The sequence below is a fragment of the Hemicordylus capensis genome, chromosome 2 (assembly GCF_027244095.1).
Source record: "Hemicordylus capensis ecotype Gifberg chromosome 2, rHemCap1.1.pri, whole genome shotgun sequence".
In the NCBI taxonomy this organism is placed as follows: domain Eukaryota; kingdom Metazoa; phylum Chordata; class Lepidosauria; order Squamata; family Cordylidae; genus Hemicordylus; species Hemicordylus capensis.
Window position 1 is genome coordinate 374,913,196 of NC_069658.1, and position 19,624 is coordinate 374,932,819.

Consider the following 19,624-nt stretch of genomic DNA (forward strand, 5'->3'; position numbering starts at 1 on the left):
CCCCCGAATTCTACAACCCTCTGCCACAGGTCAGATAAATATTGCACCCTGAGGCAGAGAGGTGGACACCATCGGGCCAAAACAGTTCATAGCTCGGAAAAACAATGCAGGGGTAAGACACATCAAAGCCACCCTGTTCCAGGATCACCATACCCTGTCCTTAGTGATCTTCCTTCTAGCCATTTCCACTCCCTTCAAGCTAGAAACATCCCTCCATGCTCTACGTTGCAACAAATCCCCCTCTCCCGCAAGCCATGACAAGTCCCACAATCTGCTCCTGGAGCATTGCAAAGCCCACCTGAGCTTGCAGAATCAAAGATATTTCCTTCCAAGTCATTTTCTCCCAAGTGCACTAGGATCAAACCAGTGTTACACACATGTTACATGCGTGTCACTTATGCGTGTATTTCTGCAACTGTAATTCCATTTGCAACCATCATATTCCTCCTGTGTTATTTTGCTCACACTGGGCCTCTTATCAATAGATACAAGGGCACATGTTCTAGCATTTGATGCTGTTCGACAATGTCTTTGATTGCTTGATATTTTTACCATCTGTCAGTGTTCAGAACTCTGATGGAAAAGGAGCAAGATCCTACATGGCCTCCAGCCCATACGGAGACCCTGGAGTTTCCCTGGCCAAAGATATGTGGGGGCCGCTTGTGCATTTTGCCCACAGGGCTGCCAGGGAGGGGGGTAAATACAAGCCCACCCTCCCCTAGCTACACCAATGGCTGCATGCACACTTTATTACTCAGAATATTGGTCAGTATAGTGAGTTTCTTTAGCCCATGATTCCAACTATGTCACCAAACACCTTGGAAATTCCATACAGGTGAACTTGAACAAGAGCATCGGAAGAAAAAAAAATAATAATAATAATTCAACACAATAACTGGAAACCACACATGCACACTTACTCACTCCTTACCTACCTGTATATGTGAATCTGAGTCAGATGATTTGTCTATTAAGTTGTCCCTTCAGTGTGAATTCTGGAGCAAAACGAGTAACTTAGGAACAAAGGAAGCTGCCTATACTGAGTCAGACCATTGGTCCATATAGCTCAGTACCCTCCACACTGACTGATAGAAGCTCTTCAAGGTTTCAGGCAGGAGTCCAGCTAATGAACTTGCTGGTATCTGTCTTATGTTCCTTTTTAGATTGTGAGCCCTTTGGGGACAGGGGGCCATCTTATTTATGTATTACTTATCGTTCTTTATAAACCACTTTGAGAACTTTGGTTGAAGAGCGGTATATAAATATTCATTGTCATCACCATCATAGTAGTAGTAGTAGTAGCAGCAGCAGCAGCAGCAGCAGCAGCAGCAGCAGCAGCATCTTTCTCAGCCTGACCCAAACAGAGGGCTTTACTGTGGGAGGAAGTAGTGTAAGTTAGGATGAAAGCATATAAAGTGCATATAAGCATGTGTAAGTGTAAAAACACATGACTGATTGATTGATTGATTGAATGAATGAATGATTGAAGTGCTGACAAGATGGTGCCAACTCTTAGCGACCACATAGATAAATTCTCTCCAGGATGATCCATCTTCAGCTTGGCCTTTAAGGTCTCTCATTGGTACATTCATTGCTGTTGTAATTGAGTCCATCCACCTTGCTGCTGGTCATCCTCTTCTTCTCTTTCCTTCAACTTTCCCCATCATTACGGACTTCTCAAAGGAGCTGGGTTTTCACATAATGTGTCTGGAGTATGATAGTTTGAACCTGGTCATTTGTGCCTTGAGTGAAAATTCTGGATTGATTTGTTCTAGGATCCATTTGTTTGCTTTCCTGGCTGTCCATGGTAGCCTCAAAAGTCTTCTCCAGCATCAAAGCTCAAAAGCATCAATGCTTTTTCTCTCTTGCTTCTTCAAAGTCCAGCTTTCGCATCCATAGAGTGTCACGGGAAAAACCATGGTTTGGATGATTACACACATTGGTGTAAATCTGGGCCGTTCACATTGCTGATTTTTATTGCAGTTGATTATGATTTGTTATTGTTTTTCAAACCTTGGCTTGTCCATACAGCAGGCTTCTCCCCATTCATTCCACCAATTTCTGGCAATACAGTTGTAGGGGAGACTGGGTGTCACACTGCCATGCTTCCTAATGATACATTCAGCTGTGCACAGGTAGGTAAGGAGTGAGTGTGTGTCCATGTGTGGTTTCTAGTTAGGTTGCTGAATTATTTTAAAATATTTTTTTCTTCTGGTGCTCTTGAGCAAGTACATCTGCACAGAAGCACAATCCAATGTTCCATATTCAATCTATGGAATTCAATGTTCCATATTCAATCATTAAGCACTAATTCAACACTAGGAAGGAGTGCGAAGCCAGGCATCAGGTTCTGTGCATGCATACTTCTCAGTGATTTCCCCAGTTTTTATTTTTAAAATTATTTTCAATGCTCTTGTACCAGAGTATTGGAATACAAAATGGCAGCAGAAATACAAAATGGTATCCATAACCTCTTTCTGCCGTTCTGGCAATTCACCACCAACCACCCCCAATCACATCTGTGATAACTACTCTCTGAGCTTCTCTCTGTCAGTCCATCTATCTCTCCTTGGTCTGTCAAGATCGTCTTGTGCACCCCTGCAATTGCAAAAGGAAGAAAAGTCAGAAATTCTTTTGAAGTAGTGAAGAATTGCAGCAAAAACCTAACATCACATCTGAGATTCACCACATTCAGAAAGCAACTGTGGATGACATTTTGTATTTCTGCCACCATTTAATCTTCTGATTTTCCAATAATTTTAATGACATTTCTGGATTATATCCAATCTGATAGGCTTCTGATTACAGTACAGAGCATGGAAGGTGCTATGGATTTTGGATTTTCCTGTCCATTGTTCTAGCACACCATTGCCTGTGCACAAGGGCATCAGGGGGAAATTAAAAATATACGTATTGACCAGAAGTTGACTGCAGGGCATGGAAATATCTGCCCGGTTAGGAATTGAGAGGGAAGGCAGGTGGAGCAGGCACTCCTCAAAGTCACTCTCAGGCAGGTAACCACACCTCCACCTCTTGCTTTATCTGCTGGGTATCTCCATAAGGCATAGCGAAAATGCTGGAGTATTCCTCACTGCCTTTTCCAAAACTCTCCCAAAGTGCAAGTTTTTAAACAAACTTATATTACATTTTAAGGACTAGTAGTCATGAATCATCATGAAAAAAGCAATTGGCTGTATGAACAACACTTTGCTGTTACTATATTGAAGTCATAAATCCCTTCCCCATATGAACTCCCCCCTTCCCTACTTGTAGTGAAGCTGGGGTAATTCACTGTTTGGAAAACCTCCTGGAGATGCCAAGGATTGAACCTGCAACCTTCTACATAAAAAGCAGATGCAAGAAATCATTACTTGTTTGTTTCTGTTATAATTATTCTTTTAGATAATGCTGCTATAATTCCAAAATGGATGGTAAATGTTGCCACTGAAGTGAGAATGAGAGCAGTAAATGTCCTGCGGGGTGAGGAATGACATGGATTGACTTTTGTTATATCTGGTATGACTGCAATATTATGTAATTCTTCCTTGGACAAATCATGATACATACATCTGAACCTATTTGCCACGTCTTTTCATGAAAGTTATCTAACTAGTCATGTTATAGCTTCTCATTAAAAACATGTACACATGATGGGTCAAACACCCTTGTGATTCATTTATTGGATTCTAGATATTTAACGTAGGATTGCCCACCTGCCTGAGGAATTATTCTCTTCTTGTTGTTCCTTTTTTTGACCTTGTTGTTCACTCATGTTAAGGTCTGAGCTGCTTTGATGTGTGGTCAGAACATGCTACCTCTGCTGTTGGAACCTTGTGTGCTTTTCTTCTGATCACACACTGCCCAAGCCTATTATGTGAATCAGCTGTTCAGCTGATTAATTAGTTGTTAGCAGTGTCCAATCAGCTGCTCACCTCCTGTGCCTGTCACTTTGGGGTAAGTTGTTTGTACAATTAGAGGTCCTTCTCACTGCCCTTTTACCAGCCTGACGGTTCAGCCATCACACTTGATTGGCTCTTGTCCCTGTATAATTGATTGCCCTTTCCCATTCTTTATTCTTATGGCATTCTCTTTCTCTTCCTGCCTGCTTCAGTAGTCTAGCTGTGCTCCATTCTGATCAGCATTCTCTGCTGCACAATTCTGAGGTCGAAAATGCCAACTTGTTTCTTTGACTCTTTCCTTGAAGATATTTTGTATATTATCTATATCTATATATATCTATATAGATATATCTGTCTATCTATCTGTCTGTGCATGTGTAGATAGTGAGTGACGCTTTTTATAAAAAGTGCTTGAGACAATGCACAATTCATAAAACATAAGCTACTTAATATTATTTAAAAAGAAGACATTACAAACATCAGCATAAAGAGATATTATTTAAAATCCAAAATTCAAGACTACCAGCAAGTCCTTCCTAACTGAAAGTGTGTTAATCTGAGAACAAAACAATCAAATAGAAGCCTAATGTACAGTGTATGTTGACCACTTTATGCAGTTGAATATTCTCTTAATGATATGAAGGTACCAGCACTGTAATATTTGTTGAGCATAGACACATACACATATGCTAGTAATATGCAATGTGAGTTTCAGAATTAATTACATGTAAAAAAGTATGCAATCACATATATCTTCTGACTTTCTAGAAGGCTAATAATAATTCTACTGAGAACTGTGATATTAAGGCTAATGATAACAAATGAATATAAACATCTAGAATTATTTGCACAAACCAGGTGACTCTCAGAAGTTTTCTTTCAGTCGGTGATGTAGGTTGCAATTCAAAATAAGGTGAGAGTTTTAGAACTGATACAAAATTAGTCAGTAGATTTATCATCTGCCTTCCAATTCATCAGTTGGTCACTTACATGATCACTTATATTTAAATATGTTTGCATATTAAACAGGTTTTTGCAAGTCATGTTCAAGGGTGATTCCGATGGAAACCCTTCACACAAGATTAAAAGATTTGTGAGAACTTATTGGCACATCCTTTTGTGACATTGGGGCAAGGATATTGCACAAAACCGGATTGGCCTGTTTGGCTTGAATTCAAACCCAATTCGAACAAGGGTGGGTAGGTTCAGTTTTGGTTTTGCTCGAACCCTCCTTTGGTTCAGTTCAAATTTGAGCCCAGCTCAAACTGGCTCTAAAAAGGTTCTACATAGGGTATAATGGGGATTCAAACTGGCACATTATTCCCTATGCAGAGTACCTAGGAACACAAAATCAGAGTGGTTGGTAGGCACACACCAAACGATTCTAAATGATTTTTTGCAGATTTTTACATTTTTTGCATTTTACCCATAGGGAATAATGGGGATTTGCGGATGCCCCATCTGCCCCCATGGGGGATGCCTGCGCACCAAAGTGGGTTTGGTAAAGGTAAAGTGTGCTGTTGAGTCGGTGTTGACTCCTGGCAAACACAGAGACCTGTGATTGACTTTGGTAGAATACAGGAGGGGTTTGCCATTGCCATCTCCTGCACAGTATGAGATGATGTCTTTCAGCATCTTCCTATATTGCTGCTGTTCGATATAGGTGATTCCCATAGTCTGGGAAACATACAAGCAGGGATTTGAACTGGAAACCTCTGGCTTGCTAGTCAAGTCATTTCCTCGCTGCATCATTACATTTATCTAAGTGGTTTGGGGGCAATGCAAATCATGCCATAACTTCCTCCTAAAGCCTCACTATCTACACAAACCAAAGCTTCCAAAACACTAATTACACAAAAGAAAGTTCTAGTCACCACCACACACAACCACACAACAAAAACTTTCACATGTGCGCACACCCACCCACACACCTGCACAGCCCGCTTTCCCTGCAGAGAAGCTAGGAGCCATCCCTGGGAGGCTGGAACCACTGCCCACATGACTACCAGCTCCACCACGGAGGCAGTAGGGGTGGTGCGGATCAGGGGCTACTTGGCCCCCAGAAGTGCTCCGGGCATTCTGGGGAGACCCCTGAGACCAGGAGGCTGCTTGTAGCCTCCTGTTTGGGGTCTACTCATGTGTCACCATTCAGAACATGATCAGTAAAACAGGTTTAGTGGAGAGCTCGATCCACTAACCTCGTTTAAGGGGGGAACTTAACTGCTGGGAGCTGCAAGGCTCCCAGTGGTTCCCACGACTGCAGGAAAGCAGGCTTGGCTCCATTCACCCGCTTTCTTGCAGTCATGAGAATAGCCTCATTGTCTTTCACAATGAAGCCCTGGGTGAGGTATGGCAACCCACCTATCTACTCCTCAATTGGGCGGTCGAGTATGGCTGCCACCTTGGTTTGCTTGACATCCAAGGCAGCCCACCTGAACTGCAATGCAGTTTGGGACACACTAGAGCCAGAGGCAGCACTGGAGATCTCCTCTCTTTCCGGGCCCCACCAGTGAGCCATTAGGGCCAGGAAAGTAGTGTGCATTCCACTCACACTGATGCCAGCTGGCGCTGCACACCCCCACTGAGGGGGGCGGGCTGCCAGCGGGAGAGAAAAACTGGCTGCACTGCTAGCTGTCAAGCCACTGGGACAAAGCAGCTTCCGTGGCAGGAGAGCCCCATGCACTGCCAGGCTCCGCATGGTGTGGCAGCTCTGGCGGTATACCCATCGATAGACCCACCAGCTCAGTGGCAGCAGGCTCCTCCAGATAGGAGAGCCTTCACACCACAACCTCACCTGTATCAAAGAACCAGTCAATGGGGACCTGTGGGGCCCCATCCCGGCATCTTCCCTGCTGCCCAGCCCAGCCTCTCGCACCAGCTGGGGACCCCTCCCAACTTTGACTGCCACCCTGCTGTGAGCCTTGCTCACCACACAGTGGTCAGACATGACCCCTGTGGGTGTGGACCTTTAAACAATTTACGAATTATTTTTTAAAATTTGGGTGGGGGACCCCTAACCAAAAAATCCCCTAAATTAAACCACACATGTACCCACCCACAACAACAACACAATACAAATACAATGGGGGGCAACTAAGGGGAACCTGGACAAACAAGAAACAATGTGCAAAGGAAAGCACACACACACAAAATACCTCCTCCAACTCGAACAAGAAAGGATGCCCTATTTAATGAAAACTAAGGACAAAGGGGGCATCATAAAGAAATCACTTACTCCTTGTTGGCCTGCAGAATCTTCTGCAAGACAAGTGACACAAAATGGCCACTAGCACCTAAAATGGAGGCTTCAACCCTCTTTGAACTGGTTCAAGCCAAACCAGACTCATTTGGTTCAAACTCAGACCGGCATTGCCAATGCAATGCCCTGTTTGGTCTGAGTTCAAACCTTTTAACCAAACTGTTTCGAATTCGAACCTGTTTGCACATCTCTAATTGGGGCAGGCACATCTTGCCATGGCTCTGACATTATCCCATGTAGAAGATCTTTTCAATCTGCATTGGCCCTAGATCTTGCTTCCCTGTTGATTCTGTAGTGGATTACATCTCTATGCAACGTATCTTACTCAGATGCCCTCATTAAAGTTTCTGACATACAGTTCTTGCTATTATTCAGTCATTCTTTGCTATTTTCTTTGTATTCCCATTTCCTGATGGAATACCTGTATCAGCCTTCTTCCATCCTGTGGTTCATCAAGCCTAATCTTTCTATATCCTGCATTTACCTTTTGTGTGTGTGTGTGGGAGGGGGATCTTAGTGCCTTTGTTTTCTCTGTAGCTGTGTATCTATAGTCCAAGCTTTCCAATGAACAAGTTACCCACTCTCTATGAACAGGCTGCCCAGTGCCTCATGCTTTAAACTCAATTGGCCTTATTCTCCTGTCTCCTGCTGTCTAATCATTTGTGTTTCTGTGCAATCCTGCTATTATCTGCTCAGTTATTTCTTTCAGCCAGTTCTGGGGCTAGATTATTCTAGTTCCTGCTGTCTAATTATTCTATCAAACTGGTTTCCATTCCAGGCCTCCTTTTAAATTATCAAACCCACATAAGAGTGAATATTTGAAATCCAGTTAATTTTCCAAATGTACGTTCTTTACACTCCAAACTAGCATGTAGCATATCCCAGCTTTTCTTGACTTGTATTTAAAAGTGCCTAAATACATAGATTGTCAGCAATACCTGTAACCACATATGCTCGTATGCGTGTCAAACAATACAATCTGTGATTATTATTTTATTCAAATTGAGGGAATAAGCTCTGAAACCAACTGGCAAGTGTGCAATAATAAAGGATGAGAAACTGGGTATAGCCAATGTCAGCTTTACAGTACCCTAAAGGAGCAACAAACTTAGAGACTAGGCTTGTGAAGACAGAAAATAAGTTTATTGAAGCACAATGCAAAATGGAAGTATTTGGCAACCAGTGCTGAGAATACATATCAATTCTGTGGGCAAAACTGTCAAGAACTGAAATGTAATTAGGAGCAATTAGGTGAGCCACCTAATGGTGCAGCGGGGAAGTAGTTTGCCTAGGGAGCAGGAGGCTGTTGGTTTGAATCCCCGCGGGTATGTTTCCCAGACTAGGAGAAACACCTATACTGGGCAGCAGTGATTTAGGACGGTGCTGGGCATCATCTCATACTGCGTGGGAAATGGCAATGGTAAACCCCTCCTGTATTCTGCCAAAGACAACCACATGCTGCTATGGTCACCAGGAGTCGACACTGACTCGATGGCACAACTTTACCTTTAGATGAGCAAACCAAAAGTGGGGGGTGGGGCAGTTACATGGTGAGATGTGGGTTTGTAGAGAGCACAGAATACAAAGGTAGAAGTAGATAGAAAGCTCTGTATACTTCCTCCTGAATTCTGCCTAGGGGTTCTGAAGATCTATCCTTAGGTCTTCCCAGAAGAGGACATGGACAGGTAGTAGGCTCCAGATGTAGCACCCAGAACTGTAGATCTGCATGAGCTCACAGCAATTTGGGGGAACTCTGAGGGTCCCTAGCACACCTGCTCCAAATGCAAGCCCTATAGTCAGTCCATTTGGTGAAAGCCTCAGCCACAAAAGGGTTTTCTTTGGGTTTTCTGCTTAGGGAGCCCTAGACTCTTTAGCTTGTCAAAGCATAGGATTAGATCTTTTGGAATCCCATTTGAGCTAGTTCCCAGAGACTTAGGTTTCCAAGAACAGCCAAGTCAGTTCTAGAGATGTGCAAACAGGTTCACTGTTGAACCAGTTCGATTCAACTGTTTGGGGTCAAACCAAACCACCCCCTGTTTTGGTCTGACCCCAGACCAACGCCCCCCCCCCGGAGGTTCACAAGTTTGTTGTTGTTGTTGTTGTTTTTAATAGTTTTTTATACTTACCCCCTCTGGAGGAGTCATCCGAGGCAGTGGGGAGGTCCTCCCTCCCCCCACCAGCCTCCCTTATTCCAGAAATCAGCCATTCATCTGCTCTTCAGCCAGTTTTTGGCCTTCCACGCTCGGCGTGGCGGCCATTCTGAAGGCCTAGACACCATTTATTTAATATTGGGTGCAGCATAACAGAGAGGCAATTTCTAGAGATGTTACATTCTCCGGGCTTGGGGTCAAAAGGAGTTTTGGATGTTTGAAATTGTTCCCCCCAAAGAGGGCAAGTTCCTAAAAACTCCACTTTCAAGTTGAACTTCAGAGATTAGTTGGTCCTGCTGCTCCATCAGCCTTCCAACAACCCTCAAAGTTGTTACTTATCCCAGCACTAGTGAGGAGGGAAGCTCCTTTCTTTCCCCTTCCCTGTTGCTCTGGTCTTCAGCATGTCAAAAAGAAAATGTGCAGGGGAACCTTTTTCATCCTCTTCTCCCTTGTCACCCTATAGCTCTGTAGTTGGGGGAAAACGTGCACAGCTGAGAGTTGAGTTCCTTGCAGAGACCTCAACTTCCACCAGCCCCTGTGTGTATCTGTCTGTCTACCTGATCAGCAGACTAGAAGGGATGCAGAAGGAGGAAAAAGGTTTCTTACACAATGCACTTTAACTGGAGAGGGCAGGAAGGAACCCCCTCCCAACTGGTTTAGGCTAAGTAAAAGGCACATTGTGTTGGGGTGTCAGGCTTGTAGAGAGGACTGACAGGTAGAGAGAGGATATTTGCCTTGAACTTCCACACGTAGCTGTAATTGAGCAGATAGGTTCAAAAACCCAGGCCCCCAAGCTCCAGAGGGCCCCCTAACTACACCCCTCCCTATTTTCTTCATTATCTCCCTGGCTCTGAGGGGGTGCTAGGGAGAGAGGTGAATGAAGGCTACGTTCACAAGCTACTTTTCCTTCGGACCAATCCCTTCTACCACCACCCCATCCTCTAACTGCCCTGGTTGCATATCCTTTGGTGCTATTGTAAGAAGGCATTCCTATTCACAGAAGGATACAGTGTATTTCCCTTACGTCAGTGTATCCCACAATAACTGATTTGAAATGTTCTTGATACAAAACACAGGAGGCTAGTCTTTATGGGATAATGGAAGAATAATTAGTAACTCAGCTTTTTCTTAGTTGGCTTTTGTTGCTTTCTCTCAAAGTTTATCACAGTCATAATGATCTCTATAAAGAGACCTCTGAATAATGAAGAACATTCTCTTATCTGGAGACTAATTTAAAATAGTTGACTTGACTTTCCTTATTAGTCTGACTGCTGGTAAGTTGTTATATAATAAGTCTTTGATGGTGGGATGCCTGTTCTCTCCCCCCCCTTTCCTTTTTGGGGTGTTTTATTCATTAAAAAAACATTTGTTGTACTTAATTATAACAGTTAAGTTGAGTTTTATTCAGGAAAGGAAAGCCTATTTTCAGATATTTCTGAAAGAAAATACATCTTCACATTTGGTCACCTACACATATCAGTAGTGGCCATGAAGGTCTGCACAGGTTGCTCCCACCCTTTGGAACAGAAAAGGCATCATGAAATTTAACTGCCCAATCATATATGTATTTACTCAGAGGTCAGTGCCACTGAGCTCAGTGGGATTTATTCCTAGCTAAGTGTGCATCGGATAGCAGTTTATACCTCATTAAATGTCTGCTGTGCAGGCCTCAGCCATTTGTGAATAAATTGTGCTGTTTCTGTAAATAGCAGGGAAGCAAAGTAGGCCCCAATCTCAGAGGAATCAAAATAGACATTAGAAAAATGAAAAGAGATGTGTGTGTGTGATGGTAAAGAGTTTAGGAGGGAGGAAAACAAAACAGAAACAGATATTAAGGCCACATTCACATGTAACGTGAAGCTGGAGTTTGGCGAAGCTGTGGTTAATTTTTCAAACCATGAAACACATCACAGACATACATCCCACCACAGTTCAGCAGCCTCTGGTTTCAGGGCACCCTTCTCCTCACCTGCTGAGGACATATCCCAGGCAGGTGCACGCTGCTGGCTTTGCCAGACTGAGGTTAGGGCATCAGCATGTCATCCAGGTGACTGCCATTGGGCCACGACCCCAAGGGTGTGTGTTGATTGCACTCGACTTGTCCTGGCTTCATCGGACCTATGACAGTTTAACTGTTTCTTTGCTGTACTCCCAGCTTTGTCCTTGGATAAATCTACAGCAGAACATTGAATTGAGAGCTAATTCTTTTATATTTGAGACTGCAGAGGGGCATAGCCACATGGTGGGGGGAATTGGGGGAGTGTTTTATTCCTTAAACCCCTAGGCATATGACTGGATGTGGGCAGCATTTGGGTGGGGGTCCCAGGGAACTTTGCTATTCTTCTCTCCATGGCTGCCAAATAACCCAACTTTCCCTCCCTTCTCACCTCATCCTCAGGTTTCTGACCCAAACGATCCATGGACTGACACACCTCCTGGTTCATTAAAAGAAAGCTTTTCACGCACCATGTCCCCTGCCCCTGCCATCCATTCAGTATGCACCAAGTGGAGGGGTGGGGAGATTATGTGTCCTCCTGTGCTGCATCCAGCAACCTGAACCACACAACACATCACCCTCCCCTTCACTGGCCAGGTCTTAGGGGGCCACTTTGCATCTGCATTTGGAAAGAAACACATAGGCTTACTGCAGACTTCTTTAATTTTATTTAACAGCAATACATGGGCAGCCTTTAGATTGGCACAGCGGGGACAGGTGTTTCCAGTCTCTGATCCTGCTGATACCAAAGCGGTGGGCAATGATGCTGTTTATGGGTTTTAAGAATGTCACTCCCTTCCAACACCATGCACCTGCCTGCCTTAGCAGTGAGTGGGAGATGCTCCCAGGTGTGTCTGGTAAAGGCTGCTCTCACTGCCCATGCCTCCCTGATGCCACCAACAATCCTTTGGAGTGGGGCGTGGTGTTCACCTGCACACAGGGGCGTAACTACTATTAGGCAAGGGGAGGCGACTGCCTGGGGGCCCCCACACCTCGAGGGCCCCCCCAGAGGCAAGTCACATGACTATATATTGTGAAGTGTGTGTGTGTGTGTGTGTGTGTAAGCGAGGGGCCCATTTTAAAATTTTGTCTCTGGGCCCACTCCAGCCTTGTTACGCCCCTGCCTGCACAGCACCTCCGTCTCTCCTGGGGGCCCCTGTACTGAAGTGCAGCTTTCGGGTGAGTGAAGAGGTCAAGAATATTGCTGTGTGATGGCTTCTACCAGTCACCCCAGTGTAGATGTCCATGAACTGCCATGTAGAGTCTACCATAACTTTCAGGGTCATTGTGTAGAAGTGCTTCCATCCATAGTACTCCTCATGGTATCAGGGTATCTAAAATAACCATATGTGTGCCATTTATACACCCAATGATGTCTGGGCATCCCTTTTGCAAGAACCCTAACATAACCTCCAGCAGGTTGCCCATTCGGATCATGTCCTCCAGGAACATTTCCACCAGCGGGTTGATCACTTCCTTGACTATGTAGTAGCCAGAAGTGTCAACCACAAACAGGTTGCTCAGTGCCAGGTAGTTGCAGTTTGAGGCCAGCATGTGAATTGTTACAGCAAGCTGCTTGTGTAGGTACCGCACAGTGCATCACAGTGTCCCTCCAAACACTGTGATGCACTGTGATGCACTGTGAGCACAAGGCCACCTCGCTTGACAGAAAGTCAAAAATCCTCGGAGACATCCTGAAACTGCCCTGAAAATGCTCGTCGTCCCACTCATGCACATCCTCCACAGATCTCCAGGTGCTGTCGTACCTTGGCAGCACCCACCTCTATTCCACTGTCCAGTCTTCCTGCAGGAAGTGGGAAGCAAAGGAGAGGGCTACCGCATGGCTCTGGATGGCTGCCCTGGATGGCTTCCCTGGAGCATGCAATCAGTCTGTCAAATCTCCTTGAGAATGCAAAAAGCCTTGCTGCCTCACCATGGGAAGCTGCTGCTCCAAAGGGCCACAAACTCCTAGTGCCCACAACAAGCACTTCCATGACTCTGGGTCTTGCTTCCTCCTCCATGGAGCTCAGGACCATCTCCATAATGCTGTGGGCTGCGATGCTAGGTGCTGTGCCTGCCATGGGAAAACTATCCCTCACTTGCTGGCAGGGAGGTCAGGTAATGGCACATGATCACGTAGGAGCTTTAATTTGGCATGCCACTCACTTGGGGCATCCAAGGGGCTGGTAGTGGGTGGGATTGCCCACTCACCTAATTCGCACAGCAGCCAGAACAAGGGGGTGGTGTTCCTGACAAAGAGGGGATGTTCCTGAAAGAGAGCTGGCCATGGATTTAGCCAGCTGTTTGCATTAACATAGCTGCACAACACTCCCTTGCACGGTGCCTATTCTTATTTTTTGCAAGGGGAGGATTGAGTGAGGGCAATGTGTTTCTGGACATGCACCTGGACCCCCTTTGCAACCAGGCTCTTGGTTTGGGGGTAGGGGTATGTGGCAGAATAATCTTGTCTTTCTCAGGGCCTTGCATGGTGTCTGCTGTGGGGCTGCACCAGGGGAACCTTCTCTCAGTTGCCTGGGATACTGGGGTGTCTGCTGTTGCAGGACTGGCAGAGGAGCCATGTGCTCTGCACTTGCAGGGGTGTTGGCTTGCTGCCCAGACATGCCCATGGGCCTGCATGTGGAGGACAGAAGGAGGTCTTAAGAGTGTCTTGGGTGTGGGTGGCAAACGTCTACCCTGCAGAACCCTGAAGGTCTCTTGCAGTGGGTCAGGGGCATCCGGGCCTGTGGGTGCAGGAGTGCAAAGAACTCCCCCTGTGTACATTGAGAGGCCAGAGTAGCTTGGGAATGGCCCAGAGGTGTGGGCAGATAAGGTCCTGGTATCAGCAGCTGAGGTTGGTAGCACAGCTGTGATTGTGGGGGAAAAGATGGCAGCTGCTTGGTGATTCTAGATATAGAGTCAGCCATGCATTTTAGGTAGGCAGTTCACCATTCAAACCTCATCTCAGCTGCTGCATCAGACCACTCCATAGTATCCACCACCTCCCTCACAGTGCAATCTTAGAACTCTTGTAGACCTACACTGTGTGCTCAGACACCTGTTCGTAGGCCTGCCCTATCTGAGTTGTGACCTCTTGCAAGACCTACCTGTCTTCCTTCTGCCTTGTGTGGATAAAAGCTTTTTATCCAGGCTTTTATATGGTTGTTTCTATTGCTGCTGCTCTGTTTCTTTATGGTTATATTGTTATATGGTTATATTATATAACCATAATCTTTTAAAATCTTTTAAATCAGATCTGTATTTTCATATTCTAGCTTAATATTTTAATTGTGTGATTTTTATAGTTCTTGTTTAACTTTTATGTGGACCACCTTGAGATTGTTTTAATGAGAAACAATTTAACAAGGTGGCATAGAATTTTAACAAGAAATATAATAAATAAATATCTCTTTAAATACTCATTGCAAGGTCTTGGCATCACTGTTGCCAGGCAGAAGTGGGAAGAGAAAGGAGGAAGGAGAGTGCATGGCACTTCAGCCAGGAGGCAGCCATCGAGACCCACAGCATGTATAGATCTACCACAGTCCTGGGTGGGTCTGGGCCTTTTTACGGTTCCAAAAGCAACACAAAACCATGGTTATGGCAGAGTCCACATTCAGATGTAATGCTGCCTCACCCAAACCTAAGGTTGGAATGGCAAAACTTAGTACAAACTGAAAGTTCAAACTGGAGTTTGGTGAGGCAAACTGCAGGTTGCTTTTGCTTCAAAACCACAGTTGCACGCATTTGGATGTAATGGAGTTCCAACCTCTGCCCTGTTTAACTGCGGTTTCACATTACATGCAAATGCAGCCACAGTCTGCTTCTTTTATCCTACATCTATCCAAAGATTAGTGTTGTTTTCCCCTAATTCTCAAAGACTTCCATGAAGCAGGTTAAAGAGGTCATCTCAGGTAGCAGCTTTGGGAACAGAAGATTTGCCAAGATAAGGGAGGGGGCAAGGAAAAGATACCGAATTAATATTAATTCATTCTTTATTCAATCACTGCCTTATTGAATGTTGTCCTTGGGAAGGAAGCTGGAGAACTGCAACAACAACAAGTAGGCCTGCAAGTTTTGCAGCAATGTGTACAGGCATGGAACAACTCTTGGGTCCGCATGTTGAAGTGCATGTAGAGAGGTGATTCAGATGAGCATCACTTTAACATGGTTAAAGGAAGTGCCAAGAGTTCACTGGTGCATCCACCAGTGACATCGGGGCAGGTGCATTCATGTTCTCACATTCATGTTCTCACCTGATGCTCACACATTTGAAGGGCAATATTCATCTGAACCTGCCTTCAGAGAACTGTGGTGAGGGACAACTCCCTGCCCCACAGTGTATAGCTGGCAGAGGGTCTCCTGAGCAAGTGGCTGACTTGTGTAGGCACTATGAGACACAACAAGCCAGACATACCTCCAGAGATGCAACCACATTCACAAAGGGAAGCACTGTCATCTGTGTTTGGCTTGGATCGTCAGAAGATGTTGGTATTGTGTGTACCCAGAAAGTTTGTGCCCAGGACAGCTGACAAGAAACCTAGCAAAATATGCAATGATTGTGGGTGACTGGCCTGTCGAATGCACTTAATCAGCACCTAGATTGACTTTAGGTCAGCCACAGTATGTCCTTTCTGCTGAAATGCTGAGAACTGAGTGGTTGAAGTATGAATAATCATGAGTGTGAGGTTTGAAGTGCTCATTTTTCTTAGCTGAGAGCTCACATTCTTAATGAGCCATTCAGTGGCACAGGGCACCATGCTCGGGATGGGGGGGGGGTCACTGCTGCACTCCTCTGGGGTGAAGTGTTAATTATTGTGGGTTCTGTGGACTGAAAATTTCGGAGGTCATCCTGTGTATCCAATGGGATTACTTGGGAGTAGGGAGTTCTATTCATATGTTAAAAAATTATTACTCCAGATTAAGGTTAATCATTGTTTGTCCCTCTGCTGTGGGAAGGAGGAGACTGGCTACATCATTCACTATGGAGGTGGGAGGGTAGAGAGCAGCAGAGCAAGTGGAATACTACTGTCCTGCTGCTTCGCCCTCAACCTCAGGGCTCTGGTTGGCCACATCCCCAGCCACCTCTTTCTGCCTTTCCTATGTGGCTGCTAGGAGGCTTCCCACTACACCTGGCCAAAAAAGAAAAAAGAAAAAAAGAGAAAAAAGACCATTACTTGACAGTACATAACATTCATTATGTTCCAACAGCCCTGAATCCCACATTTTAAAAACACTTCCAAGGTCCTTGTCCATCCATGGTTACTCAAGTTATTTGATTCCTGAAGCTCAAAAATGGGCCACCATCATCATTATCACGGGAATGAGGGTGCTGTGGATATAACTCATACAGAAACACCCATTCATGATCATGGCATCTTGACAAAATCTCTTCCAGGGAGATCCAAGCCAGACTGCAAGCCCAGTCATTGCTCTATACATTTCCATATACTGGTTTCCAGTCTTGGGTTCCCAGATGTCGAAATACCTCATCCACAGTGGCCTCTGGCCATTGGAAGTTGAACTCCAATAACATCTAAGGTCCCGAGATTGGGAAACCCTGTACTATCAGCTGGTGAGACTCTTCTCACAGTTAGTGAGAAGAGCCTGGATGGGGTTTGAAGGAAGAGCGAGCTAAGCCTGCTTTCCCCACAGACAAGCAGTCTGCTCTGGGTGGCTGAAGCAGCCACCCACATGACTGCCAGCTCCATTATGGAGCCAGCAGGGGCTGGGAGGATCGAGGGCCATGCGGCCCCCGGAAGCTGCAGCATGCCCTGCACGAGCACGCAGGACATGCTGGAGAGACCCCCAAACCGGGAGGCTGCTTTTCAGCCTCCCGGTCGGGGGTCTACATGTGAGTTGCCGTGACGCAGAGCCGTGGCGTGGCAACTCACGATCGGAAAGCCTGGGTTAGCAGAGTGTTCTCTCCACTAACCCAGGCTTAGGGGAGTGTTGCTTAAGTGGGTGACCCACTTTCATGAGGCCGGGCTCAGCTGCGAGCCCACTGCTTCTCACGCACATGCAAAATCAAGCTAGGCTCCCTTATCCCAATTTTGCATGTGTGTGAGAATAGCCTCAGTATCTGTTGAAGACATGAGAGTCTTCACATCTGCTTCACTGTAGAGCTCCTACATCAAGATCACCTCAAATTGTTTCTGTGCAGCAATTCTTCTGTGTAGCAATACATTTCAAATGTACCAACTGCACATGGATCCATCTCTACCCATTGCTTTATCTCCATGGTGCTTCCAAACATTCCTGGTGGCTCTTTGCAGCATCATGTAAGTAAACTGTGTTGTAAGAGCTGATTCATCTGACAAGCCAGAATCTAAGAAATGGCTTAACAGATGGAATATCTCCTACACAGAGGCCATTCAAGTACCATCCATATGGCAGTCATATTATGTGATTTAGCCCTTAAATATATTTTGATTTCTGTCAAGCAGAGCAATAACTTAGCTGTTTCTGTAAATGAAGAAATTATATTTCATAATCTTGTTGAAATATCAGATTTCTGACAGGTGTCCGACACGAAAACCCATGTACATTTTGATTTACAGTCTTATCCTGTTTAAACTCTAAAAAGTAAGTTAAAAATTAAGCTCTAAAGTAAAAACTATTTCATTTCTATATGAGCATACCTATTTCACAGGTATGCTCATATAGATGTGACAATCTTTAGCCTCAAATATTGAACTACATAATTAGTTCTCATGTCATAAGGATCTCCAAAGTAGTATTTTTTAACTTGTGTGATTTTAACTGTTGTCTGTATTCAGCATACCATTACTTTCTTTAACTCAACATGATTGTGTTTAAGTTAAATTCTCCAACAGTTTTAAATTCACCTTTCTCCCCCTTTATAATGGACTATTATTATATGTTTCTCATTCCATTCATTTTAGTGGTACCCATTATTTCTTGTTCTTTTCCCTAATAGATAGTTCCATAAAAAGAGTTTTCCCCTGAGCCTTTTGGGTTTTTTTCCCTTTCATATTTAGTACTAAAGATAAAGACAGATGTTCTACCAGCAGATGAAAGATTTGTTTTTGCAACCAAGCTATTAGAAACAGACTTGACAAAAAGATGAACACATGCCACACTGCTGGCCATTAAAATATATTACCATTAAAATAAATAATGTTTCTGTTCACAGTGGGCAGTTAAACAGAACATAGACTGAGCATCTGTTATTAAAAACAAAAAAATCAATTTCTTGTAGATGCCTTGAAAAATGTTTCTCAGATGGCTTCTTTAATACATTTTGTTCTCTCTGTACTTGATGTGAATTCACTACTTTTTATTCAAGAATATTGACCATACCTTGGAGGCAGAGGAGTGTGCTTAAAACATACACCAATGGAATTGGATAGTTACATAAACCTTTCAGTTATGTTTTTGGAAACAATGTCAGAAACATATATAACAGAGCAAGGAACTTTGCTTTATGATCTACACATTATGATACCCTGTATATGGGGTTGCCCTTGAAAATAACTCAGAGGCCACTTTTGGATGCACCTTGAAACTGTGGGTCTAATGGACCTGCAGTTTGCTTGCCATCCATGGGTGCACTCCCAGATGATTATAATCCTCAGCATGGGAGTCAGCAAAGGGAGTGGAACTGCCTGAGTGGGTTTCCTCCTATCCTGGAAGGTCAGCCTGCACCAGCCAATATAATATGGGAGGAGCTTCCACCCTTAACTTCAGTTTGGGCTATTCGCCCAGTCCAGATGAAACAATGGAGCCTCCAGAGGCTTGGTTAGGTGAGTGAAACTTAATTGCAACTGAGGGTTCCATCAGAGGTTTGGGGGAGAAATCCGAACTGCGGTTGGGTCCTGCAACCCAATTATTATTCTGATTATTCTGATTATTCGGACATCACAGAATGCTAACCTGAGGCGACTTTGCCTCATGATGTCCGAAGGCAGCAGCTAGCTTCAAATGAAGCTTGATGTTCTGTGTCATGAAGGAGGTTTGCCCCTATTTGTACTACCAACATTACACTGGTTCTGCATTTGTTTCAGTGCAAGGTGTTGGTTTTATAGGAACATTGGAAGCTGCCTTATACCGAGTCAGACCATGGGTACATCTAGCTCACTATTTTTTATTCTGGCCATGGCTGCCCAAGGTTTCAGGCAGGAGTCTCTTCCAGGCCAACTGGAGAACTTGGGACCTTGTGCATGCAAAACAGATGTTCTACTACTGAGCTACAGATCCGTTCCCTAAGGGGGATTCCTTACAGCAGAGAATGCTCACAAGTAGATACCCAGCCAAAGGTAAACCAAGGTGAACCCTGCTTAGTCATGCTTGCAGCCACAAG